The 12,604-nt window shown below is 38.4% G+C and overlaps 1 pseudogene; it reads left to right on the top strand.

Moving 5' to 3' along the window:
- The first annotated feature begins 6,052 nt into the window (after positions 1–6,052).
- LOC149251790 (ADP-glucose phosphorylase pseudogene) lies at positions 6,053–7,571 on the top strand (annotated as a pseudogene).
- The last annotated feature ends 5,033 nt before the right edge of the window (positions 7,572–12,604 follow it).

Raw genomic sequence — 12,604 nt, 5'->3', positions numbered from 1 at the left:
TTATTTTGCAGGTATTAAACCTTGGAGATCAAAGATCGACAGAAAAATGGAGTTTCCCAAAGCATCAATTCTAACACCGTACAACTATCACGAATGGAAGGACCAAATGGCTCGATACCTTCGTCAAAAAGGGTTGTATAGGATTACCATGGCTGCAGAAGTGGAACCCACTTCTGCCATAGAGAAATCCAAGTACCTCAACCACATGGATGAGGCCCACGGATCCATATGCATGTGCATCTCCAGAGAGTTGCAGTTTCATCTATCTGGCTACAATACTCCCAATGAGAATTGGAAAAAGATTGAAGAACTCTACAGGGAATAGGATGAGATTAAAGGACATCTACTTCAAGTGGAGCTACTGCCATTGGGAACTATGATAGAATTCAAGGCTTCTTCACCAAATATAATGATCTATTGCTGCAACTCAAGGATTGTGGAATTGACAAATCCAAGGAGGAGAGTCGCCAAGTTCTCTCTATTATGTCAAAGCTCAAACCGGAATACTCCGTCTTTGTGTCTACATTTCATTCAGTAAGGCTCGCAACACGTAAATCCCACCTTATGCCTTCTCTCAAAGAGTTCATGGAGTCCCTTACTTTTGAGCAAGATAAACTCATTGGCATGGAGAAAATCAAACCTCCAAAAGTGCATGCACTTGCTGTGCATGATGGCAACCACAACAAAAATCATAGATCTGATTCAAATCAGAAAAATCAATAGTAAAAAGAGAAGGGAATAACGCATTCCCATCCAAAGAGGGAAGGGTACACCAAGCCCTTCAATGACTCCTCCTACTCCAGAAATGAGAAAGGGAAGAAATGAGACAAATGCACCTACTGTAACTGAGGATTCATCTCCTGCATGAAGAAACAAATTGACCAAATGGCAGAAATGCTTCAGAAGCACAACCTTAGAGACCACTTCCCTCAGGGCACCAAGATGAAAACTGAGGATCCACCACATGGGAAAGGTAAAAAGTTTCATGCTTTTGTTGCAATTAATTCTTCCCCTGATACATGGATTGTAGATTTTGGTGCATCACATCATATGGCTGCTGCAAAGGAAGTCTATTCCTCTTTGGATGCATGGAAAGGACCTGCCATCCTCATGGGAGATGACTCATCTATTGAGGTCACTGGAAAAGGTAGAGTGGAACTTTTATACGGAAGCTTTGAAGACGTGCTTCATGTTCCAAAACTTTTGGTAAACCTGCTTTCAGTTTATCGGATAACTCATTCCGGCACTAGAAAGAGAGTGGAATTCACTCCAAATGCAGTGACCATATATGACCTACATGGCAGCTCCAAAATTGCAACTGGTGAGGTAAACAATGGAGCCAGACTGTATACATTTTCTGAATTTATTGAATTTGAATCCTCCTTATTGCTTACACATGTTGATGATAGAAGTAGGATTTGACACGAGAGGTTTGGTCACTTAAATTACAGATATATGCAGCAGCTAAGCAAGCATGAAAATGTGGAAGGCTTGCCAAATATTAGTTTCTCCAAAGGAGTTTGTGAAGGGTGTGTCTTTTGCAAACATCCTAGAGAAAAGTTTAACACCGGCAAGACTCACAGAGCATCCTCTCCTCTAGATTTGATCCATAGTGATCTCATGGGACCTTTTCCTCATCCTTCCATCAACAAAGCAAGGTATGTGCTTACATTTATTGATGATTTCTCACGGTGTACTTAGGTGTATCTTCTCAGGGACAAATCTGAAGCTTTTACGAACTTTGAAGATTTCAAAGCACTAGTTGAGACACAGTCAGAGAGAAAGATCAAAGCCCTCCATACAGACAATGGGAGGAATATGTTAACACAACACTTCAGAACCTTTTCCTTCCGTCCGACATACAGTTGCAGTACACAGTTCCATACACTTCGCAGCAGAACAGAGTTGCTGAGAGAAAGAACCGATCTCTCAAAGAGATGAAGCACTTAATTGTGCTAACTACATCTAGAACAGATCTCCTCATAGGTCTATCAAGGATCAGACCCACTTTGAGGCTTGGAGCAGCACTAAACCAGAGGTCACCCACTTTCGTGTTTTTGGCTCCCAAGCATGGGCCAGGATCCCCTCTGAAAAGAGGAAAGCTCTTGATCAACAGAGCATTGAGTGCATCTTTGTTGGATACCCTGATGGTGTGAAGGGATATCGACCCTTGATTTCCTCTATGGACAAGCTCATCATTGAGCAAAGTGTCAAATTTGAGGAAAGTCTCTCTCATGCACCTCAATTGCTAGATGCAAACACCTTTTATCTACCTCATGTCCAAGATGATGACTTAGTACACTTAGATGCAGATACAGAGCATGCAGATGTCGCGGTAGAGCATGTAGATGTAGAGACAGAGTCTTCAGGTAAAAATCCAGTGCATGCATATGATGATCCACATCCAAGCCTGGATCGGGCTTCCAGTGCTGAAACTTCCCTTGTCATAAATCAGAGAACAAGGAGCTTACGTGAGATATATGCACAAGACCACCCAGCTGCTAGAAATGGTCTTGTGGGGTATAGTTTTGATCCACGGAGGAATAGCTCAGAGTTTATTGAGCCTCCTCATGCCCTCACTGCCACTGAGCCAACGCCATCCTAGAATTATCATTTGGTTCAGTCTTCTGATCCGCAGTCTTATGCTAAGGCTGCTAGGCATCAATCTTGGGAGTCCGCCATGGAGGAGGAGTATAACTACCTCCTTGAGAACCAGACCTGGGATTTGGTCCCCTTTTCTTTAGGAAGGAAATTTTCCCAATGCAAATGGGTCTACAGGACCAAGAGTGTTGCAGATGGGCAAATCACTAGACAGAAAGCTAGGCTAGTAGCCAAAGGCTTCTAGCAAGTGCATGTCATTGATTATGATGAGACCTTTGCTCCAGTAGCAAAGATGGATTCCATATGCCTTGCGCTTGCCATTGCGGCTACCCAGGGGTGGGAAGTACATCAAATGGATGTGAAGAATGTCTTTCTTCACGAAGACCTATCTAAGGAGATGTACATGGAGCAACCACATGGTTTCATTCACGATTCATGTTCGGTCTATAGACTGAAGAAATCTCTCTACGACCTTAAGCAGGCCCCAAGAGCTTGGTATGCGAAGATGGATTCTTTTCTCTTATCACAAAATTTTGAAAGATGTAAGTCCGATCTGAATGTTTACATGCTCAAGACACATGATTCTCTTCTTCTCTTATTTTTGTATTTGGATGATCTCCTGATCACTGGCAGCTCAGCTTTAGCCAATGCTACAATCAAGAGGGCCTTGCATGATAGGTTCTTGATGACAGACATGGGTTCATTACACTTCTTTCTTGTTCTTGAGATCAGCCAAGATGCCACAGGCATCAAACTCTCTCAGGCTAAGTATGCACGACATCTCCTCAAGAGATTTGACATGACTCACTACAAGCCAGCACCGACTCCTTTTCTGTTTGGGGTCCACCTTGAGGAAGGAGGTGACACTCCATTAGTTGACAGTATTCTCTATCGACAGCTAGTGGGGAGCTTATTGTACCTCACTCACTCCAAACCAAATCTCTCATATGCAGTAGGGGCAGTTTCCAGATACATGCAGGAGCCGCATGAGCTACACTGCAATGCTGCCAAGCGCATCCTTTGATATGTGTAGGGAACCATCACCTTCGAGATTCACTACGCAATAGGCACTACATTGAATCTCCTTGGCTTCACTGATTCTAATCGGGCGGGTGACAACATTGATCGCAAGTCCACCTTCGAATATTCACTCAGTCTAGGGTCTGGCCCTATCTGTTGGTCGAGCAAGAAGTAGGTTGCTATTGCTCTCTCTTTAGCCAAGCCCGAGTATAGAGGAGTAGTCAACATCACCATTGAGGCTCTGTCGTTATAGCACTTCCTCATTGAGTTGGGCGTCCAATTCCACGAGCCCATTTTCATCTGGTGTGACAACCAGAGCACTCTCAAATTTTGTAGGGATCCAGTACAGCAACAGCGAATGAAGCACATAAAGATCCATATGCACTACATCAGAGACTTAGTACATGATCGAGTCATTGATTTGCAATTCTGTCCTTCAGCAGAACAAACTGCAGATATCTTCACCAAGACATTCACTGAGGAGAAGTTTCGCTCTCTGTGCAATCGTCTTGGAGTGAAGGACACAGTTGCTTAGCAACTGTCTTTTCTTCCTCTTTCTTTTGATTACATTGTATTTTGAGGGGGCGTTTTTCCCACGAGGTTTTCCCTCTTTCATTAATTTTAGTATAAGTTGCACTATATTTTGGGTGACCTTTGGCCTTAGTTTCTAGGGCCCATTTTCTAATTTTCCCCATAGTGGTGTTCAGAGGGGGGTTTTGGAGGTACTACACACCTAGATGCAGACACTTAGTTAGAACATGAGACTACATGTAAGATTCCTTCTGCATGATTTACTCTCTGATTTGCTCATTCTTTCACTCCGCAACTGGCTAGTTCTCTCCGGAATTTGTTGTAGGTGTTGAGTCATCTCATTGATCACCACTATGCTACATTACCTTGGGATCTTCACCCAGTAATGCTATATCATGAGCATTGTAACCTATTTTTTAATGAATCATTTTTTTGTTTTTTCAATTTTCTTTTAGTGTTTTTGCTCTACAAAGCTATGTGTTCAACCTTTACTAGCTTGATTCATCTGTGGAGATTTTCTAACACATTTACACTACTAACCCCAATGCAAAAATCAAAAAGATATCAGAACGTGTATTACTTAAACAAACGATTAAACAAACGATCGACATTGGTCTAATTTCAGTTTGCCACTGTTATGTAGGTTATACGAATCTATTAAACAATGCAGAAGTAGTAACCACGATAGAAAGAGGAGATCATTTGATGTTAATTCGGAAGCCCCTTCAGTCGCTCTCATTTGGTACCAGGCAAGGGTTTTCTTTGAGTATTGGGGAAACTATGAAGTGGTTTATTGGACCTTAGCGGTTAGTTCGCAGTGTGCGGCGCAACAATAAATTAAGTTTGTTGTTCTCTTTTGGCAGCCTAAAATATAAAAACAATAAGCTCCAGGAGGTTTTTCTCGACAGGCTTGCACTTGTTTCGGTTTTTTTTTTTCTTATAGAGGTTTCCCCACAGAGCAATATATTTTCAGAAGACACAATGAAACCCTATATTAAAGTACCGAACAATCTACTCTGCTTTTATTAGACCGCCACTATTATGCTTTCAAATATAGAAATTTTTGTTCTTGAAACCGACCCACCTGACTGTTGGCTTATGTACTGCGTTGTGGTTTGATTAGATGTGCCAAATCTAAGAATCTTATTTATCAAAGTTTTAATATGGTATGTTTTGAAAAACTCTCATGTCCTTATAATGTTGATCTTTCACACATTATACCGTGTCATATATCACAAGCTTTCCTATCTTAACTTTTTCGATATAGTTAGTTCACCCGGACCAAATCTTCTTTATGATCCATATCACGTGACCTGATTTGGAATTTAGCTGTGATTTATAATATGATCCGGTTAACTATCATTTATCGGTACTTTTACGACCACAATTCCAAAAAGCTCTAATATCCATTTAACAAGCGGATTCGATAATAAATTTAACTGCCATGTGTTAATAAATCGGGTTCACACCTGGATCCGATAAGAAATTTAACTGCCATGTGTTAATAAATCGGGTTCACACCTGACCTCCGGACTTTGCAGATCGTTGTAGTTTATAAATCCTCAATAGGCCATATCTGCTATGCAACTTATTGATTGTTTTTGAACGATATCGGACCCGTATGGTTTAATGGACACATTACTACGACCAAAAGATTATAAGGAAATAATTCTTGTATTTCTGTGAGTTGACATTTATGACTCACGTGAGAAAGGATAAATTCCCATCATGACATTTTTGAGTCCATGTGTTTGTTATGATATCTGCCCAAATATCAATGGTGAAGAACCCAATCCTCTACTTGTTTCTCTGTTTGTTTTCAAGGACTAATTCTGAGCAAGCATCGCATCTAATCTCCAAACAATGGAAGGAGGGTTAGCAACAACTATGATGTTCAGAGATGAGACGTGATCCAATTTTAGACAAATGGGTAATCATATCTCCTGCAAGAGACAAACGGCCCACGGACTTCAAATCCAATACAGACCCAAGTAATTCTCAATCTCAAGGGCCCTGTGCATTCTGTCTCAATCATGGGCATGAATGTGCCCCTGAAATCTTTAAAATCCCCAAGGGCACCTCAGCTTGGATGATTAGAGTCATAAAAAAACGTGTACCGGCTCTCTCAATTGATCACCAATCCACCCAATTCTCTCATTGTTCTCCCAACCAACTTGATATTACCCTTACATGATTCATCTCTCATGATGTATTTATCGAGACCCCTGAACATTCTATGACTTTGGCAAACATGACTGAATCAAGTATACTTCGTGTTTTAATTGCATATAAAGTAAGAGTTCAACAACTTTCAAGAAACGAGATTATTAAATACATCCAGGTACTCTCTTGGAATTTATACACTTCAACTATTATTTAGGTTGTTTGTTTCTAGCACAAACCCGTCTAAACATGGGTTTGATATGAAGCTTGAAGCTTATTTCCAATATTTGATACTTTATCTATTTGTGTGTGCAATTGAAACATGCATATTCGAGTTTCTCAATCTCACATATCAGAGTGGGGGTATAGAGGTACTGTCTATCTACCTAAAACCTTGTGGTGATAGGTAGGGCAGGTGGGAACGATAGGGTTTTCAGGTTCTGGGAAACAAACGTGTCACATCAAAGTTCTCAAATATACAGTTTTCGTGAGCAGTAAGCACTGAGGGGTGAAACAATAAATCCAATATATTCTGAGATTTACACAGTTGGAAGTGAAATATTTTCGATCCATCTGTGTGTATCCCAACACATATTGCATTTATAAGGGCATATTTTGTGTTGATAGTGTTCATGGTAGACCTACATTGTAGTTATAGATGGGTTTGTGATAGTGTTTATTTTCGATTCATTCAATGCCCTTCTAGATTCAATTCACTGTTACAACATAGAGAAAAAGGTATAGATGGTTCGGTTCTATTGTCTATGTACAATATAATATTACAATGCATCAGATACACCCTCTAAATTCAAAGTACATTTACAGGATACACAGAAAGAGTTGATTGATCACCACACTCTCATCGTGGTTGTAATGTGCAGACGCATCTGAAGTTGGGTCTAATATGCAGTTGGAGGTCCCTCAAATTCTAATATTTAGAATAGAAACTTTGAGGTGCATATCAAGCCGAGTCTTAGATGAACCTGTGCTGGTGTCCATATTCAATCAACCAATGCGCCCTTACACATGGACATAGTGTTTATAGATCTCCCACCCTATTGAGAAGTACCTGCCTTCTTCCAGTGGAATACAATTAAAATTTACCATTGTTCTAAAATAGGATTGCAGGTTTGGCAGGTTTCAAAAATCACAGAGTCACAAAAGAAGCATCAATGAGGCATTCTCACAGTGAGATAATTGGCCTTCCCATTGTCCCAACTAATGTGGAATGAAGACTTAATGATGACAGGGAGTAATTGGCCTTCCCATTGTCCCAAACAATGAATAAAGGTTGTTACCATGCCCATTGCATGTATTTGTTGCCAGGGAGGAGAGATTATCCCAACATGTGTAATAAGAAAAATAATGGAAATAATTATAACAATATTCTCCATGTAGGTCAATTTATGTGTTTGTATACTATGGAGCTTCTTCGAGCCAAAGAATGAAGATTAAAATGTTTACAATATCAGTGTGTTACTTTTTTCTATAATCACCATCCAAATTTGAACCAAATTTCAATAAAATTTTAGAGGAATTTGGTGAACTTATGTGTTTTTTTAAGAGATTTATTAACCTCATAAAAATAAATTCACTTCGAAATGAAATTAAGAAAACTTTTAATTTAATCAAATTTGTTTAGTGACTTGGATATTTTTTTTAATTTTCATATTGATTTAACTTGTTTTTGTAAGTGAGCTTGAGATAGCTTTAACAACGTTATAAAGTTTCTCAAAGATTATGTTAAGTTGAAAAGGAAATTAGGAAAATAACAATTGAATCTCTTAATAAGAAAGACTGTGCAAATAATATGAGTTCATTTAAACCAGGTAAATTAATTTCACAGAGATCAAATTAAAAGTTTCTATGTTACAAAGCATTTCTAGACATGAACTTCGAATAATCATCCATCTTTGAGCTTAAGTAGATTTCTGATTCCCTGAATATTTGGGAATCGGACTGTAATGAGAAATAATTTTTATGTCATGTAAAAATAAATTATAATATTAAAATAATGTAATAGAATTATTATTTTTACTTTTAATTGTAGAAAATATTTGACTTTTATTTTTTTATAAAAAAATATTTCAGGAAATTTTATTAGGTTTTTTGGTAACAGTGAAGTAATATTGCCAAATAAATGGTATTATAATTATATTATATTTTCTCATTATTTCGGAAAGGTTTCCTTCTTAATAATGTTTTAGTTAAAAAACTTGCACTTTCAATAATTATATTTTAAAATAAAACCAAAATATGTATATATATATATATATATATAAAAGTAATCTTCACTAGTAAAATTCAATGAAAATATGAAATCATTGGGCAAGGTAATATTGAAAGACAAAAAAATTAACTAAAATTATATATTTACAAGTCTTATAATTTATTTCATATAAATTTAACCTCGATTTATAACCCCTCCACGGAAGTCAAACTTCTTTTATTGAGCTCACGGGCTCATTCTATAGCCGATTATGAGGGGATGTGTGAGTTTGTCCTTCCGTGCCCCTTTAAAATAATAATAAAAAATAAAAATTATGTTCTAAATAAAAAAATTAGTGTCGACTAATGTGTGAATGGTATGAGTCAATTTTATACTTTTCATAAATATTTCAACAAGAGATTTAAATAGACTATTTGAAGATCCATGTTAACTAATTTATATCGATATCAACTTCATATATATCTATTATAGAAAGAAAAAGAATTAGGGTTAACATTTTTATTTTGTCTTATATATATTCTATTTAGCATTCAAAAATACAATTTAAACAATGAAAAAGAACAAATTGTATTTTGCACTCTAAAAAAGCTTGCATGTGAAGAAATTTGATCCCTTTCGACTCATATCTTGTTACCAGAGGCCCAACTTAGTTTAGAGTCTCACTGCGCACTATTCCAAGAATTGACCACATTCTAGGCCTAACTTATTTTAGAGCCCGACTTCCCACTATGTTATGAGGTTTTCTTCTTTTGCAATTCTATATATAGGTTTGCATTTAAATTTATAAATAATAGTTTAAAGATTGAGATTTGGGTATGTTATTTTATCTTTAGATATTTATAGTGTTGAAAGGAAAGCATATGTGATTAAACCTTTTAAGGTATTGTTGTACTTATGTTTAAAAAAAACATAGATATTTAACACACATTTCGATAAAGCATTCTTTACTCAAGATTTGATGTAAATCATAATATTTGGTGAATTATATTTAATTTTAATATTTCTCTAATTTTTTTAAGATAAAAACTATGTTTCAATTTTTATTTTTTTTGTAAACTTGGTAGGTCTCTATGTATTAGCTATTTTCAAAAGTTTTTTCCATCCATTAGCTCTAGGTAGTCACTTGCTCGAAGAAAACCATGTGACCACTGGTTAGCTTTAAATCCAGTCCAAAATTTGAATAAGTTCATAACAATCCATCCACTCTTTCTATGTTGACTATCTCTGCTGCTATCTCTAAAGATCAAAATAAACATTCTTGTTTTTTTCATCAAAATTCAAAATTCAAAAATCAAAACATGTTAGTTCAGCTGATTAATCCTCATATGAGGATACTACCGGAGCTGGTGCCTTTGCACTGGAGCTTGACATCTCGCATCTTTGTTCCAGTTTCCACTTTATCACTGTCAGGGTATGTTCAATCCTTCCAAGGGCAAGATTGTTCTGGTAAGTCTATATCTGTATGGTTGCTATTTCCCTAAGAAGTTTAGCTCAGACAGGGTCCTTCTCCTTTTTGTCTTCCTGTTTTTTAAATACTTCTCCTTCCATGTTCTCGCAGTGGAGGGTCATGGCCTGTTCCATGACATTTTTCATGATCCAGTACTGGTGGAGGGTCTTTTTGTATAAGGATTGTCTTCCATTCATTTTCCCTGGGTCTTGCACCATTCTTTCCCATTCCTCCATGGGTATGTCTCTGTATCTAAGATTGTCTCTTAGATCGTGCTCCCAGCTATTAATTTGGTCCTTGACTTCCTTCGGGTTTCCTTCCATGTAGGAAACAATGATCATCTTTATTTGGTCTCCATCTTACTTCTTGCCTCTTTTCATTCCCTGGCTACTTGTTCCTTCGTCTTTCTTGACTGTCCTCTTGCTTCTCCTAGGAGCCATTCTGCTTTCAGCTTGGCGATTGAAGCCTTTAAACTTTTTCTCCTTGACCTGTTCCACATGCTTTCCTTGTTCTGTTGCTAGACCTATCACAGAATCAAAGCATTTTTTAGCCATATTATATAGGTTTATATCATTTTCCTTGGGTTTTCCCCCTACCCTCCTTCTTGTGTTTCCCAACGTCTAGTTTCCTCCCCAATTGAATTTGGCTCTGACTTTTTAATTCTCCGGGTCATGGGGTAATAGTGGTTACGTTTATTTTCCCAACCCACGTAGGAATTCCACTCCTGCTTTTTTTGCCTCTTCTCTCTTAGGGCCTTGCCCTTGGTTAGATTTAGGCAGAAGAAGCCTCCCCTTAAACCAGTTTTCTCAGGCTTGAAAGTAGGGTTTCTGCTAGCTTTTTTCTCTACCCTCCCCCTGGGATGTAATGCCATCTCCCAGGAGATCTAGGTTTTCCTTTCCCAACTTACTTCTCTCAGGGTTATAGGCATTCTGCCTTTCCCTCCGTTGAGTCTTGCCAGGACCCATATTCTAAGGTTGGAATTGTTGGAATTTTGTTCAAGTATGCCCTTGTTCTTATTAGGTTCTCCACCTCTCCTCTCCTTCTCTCTGTACATAGTAGACGAGATCTATTTGGGTTTGTTTTCTTTCATTCCACTCAGATTACTATTGCAATTGAAATAAAAATACCATGTTTTCTTACCATACCACAATACTAACTTACTTCTCAAACAACTTAAGCTTTCAAGATTTAGGGCCAGAGGTATTACATACTCGGTTACCAAGCTTCACCTTTCTTCCACCTTCTGCGTCTTCTCACTGCCTCCTCTTCCTTTCTCATCACCTTTCTTCATTCTCGTCTGCAAGCATAACGCATCTTTCCACTTTTCATTAAGATTTATTTCCTTTTCATTCTCGACTCTTGTCTTTACCACTAGCTATCCTGTTTTTTCCTTGGCACAAATCCCTTCCCTCCTGCCTTAGGATGCTGCCCTCATGTCCTGTCCACCGTTGTCCTACATTAACTTCTTTCCTCTCCCGGCTACTCTTGCTGTAGGATTTTTGACTCTGCTCTGCCACTTTCCTTAATTCCACTGGCCGTCTTCTATTTCTCTATCTTGTCCTCTCCTCTGGCATTCCTTTTCGGCTCATCCTCTATACTATCGGGGTTTGTCCTTCCTTTGCCCTCCTCCATCATCCTGCCGATCACCGAACTTCCCTTATCCTATTCCTTCCCTGTCCTTTCCTGCATCTATCCTCTTCCCTCTCCCCTCTGGTATTTTCCCTTCGAATTCTTTAGATGATCGCTCATATTCCTATCTCGTTGTACAAGTTGTATCAGTTGCGCCATTTCCTTATTTTGGTTTAGTTCTGGCCCACTTGCGTCCAGTTGCTAGTCTCCCTTCCTGCATCCCCAGTTTACTAGGCAGTCAGCAGGTGCATTACCTTTTCATCTCACATGGGAAGGTAGTATGTAATCTATCGTTATCAACTGTTGGCTTATCTCTTTGATTATCCATGTGGTCCTCCAGCTGTGACTCAGCTTCTCTACTGATGATCTGTGCTGTGATTGTTTGAGTATGTCTATCACGAGCTTCGAACCTCCTTCTATTTGGAGTTTTTGATACCCCTCTCATATGACTATTTCTATCCCCTTGTTCAGTGCGTGGTATTCTGCCTCATTATTTGATGCATTTCCATAGTCCATCGCATATACCCTTAGCATTCTTCCTCTGTCATCCCTGAATATTCCTCCTATGCCTGCCTCCCCTGGGTTTCCTTTTGTTGCTCCGTCAAAATTCAATTTTGTGAATCCTTGCTGTGGATTCCTGTAGTGCTCATTTTCTCCTACTTCTTTGGCCTTATATTTCCTTGCTACCATGTCTGTGATGCTTATTTTTAGTTGCAAATAGTTCAGAATTCATGTCTCTTTTTGGTTTGTTTTCCAGTCTTCGTCGTTCCACTTCTCTAGGATTGTAGTTTCTCTTATGTTCTAGACTATTTGGTTCCATATATCCTTCGTTGCTTTGCCTTTATCCTTAAAAATCAGCCGATTCCTTTCTTTCCATATGTTCCATAGGGTGAACCCTATGGAGAGATTCCAAGCTCTATTCAAGATTGCATTTTGGTACGGTTTACTCCTCCAGTTTTCTACTATTAATTTTATACTGCTTG

The sequence above is a fragment of the Pinus tabuliformis genome, chromosome 7 (assembly GCF_031772625.1).
Source record: "Pinus tabuliformis cultivar Carrire ecotype Pingquan chromosome 7, CPIR1, whole genome shotgun sequence".
NCBI classification, from domain to species: Eukaryota; Viridiplantae; Streptophyta; class Pinopsida; order Pinales; family Pinaceae; genus Pinus; species Pinus tabuliformis.
This window is presented reverse-complemented; position numbering and strand designations above follow the sequence as displayed.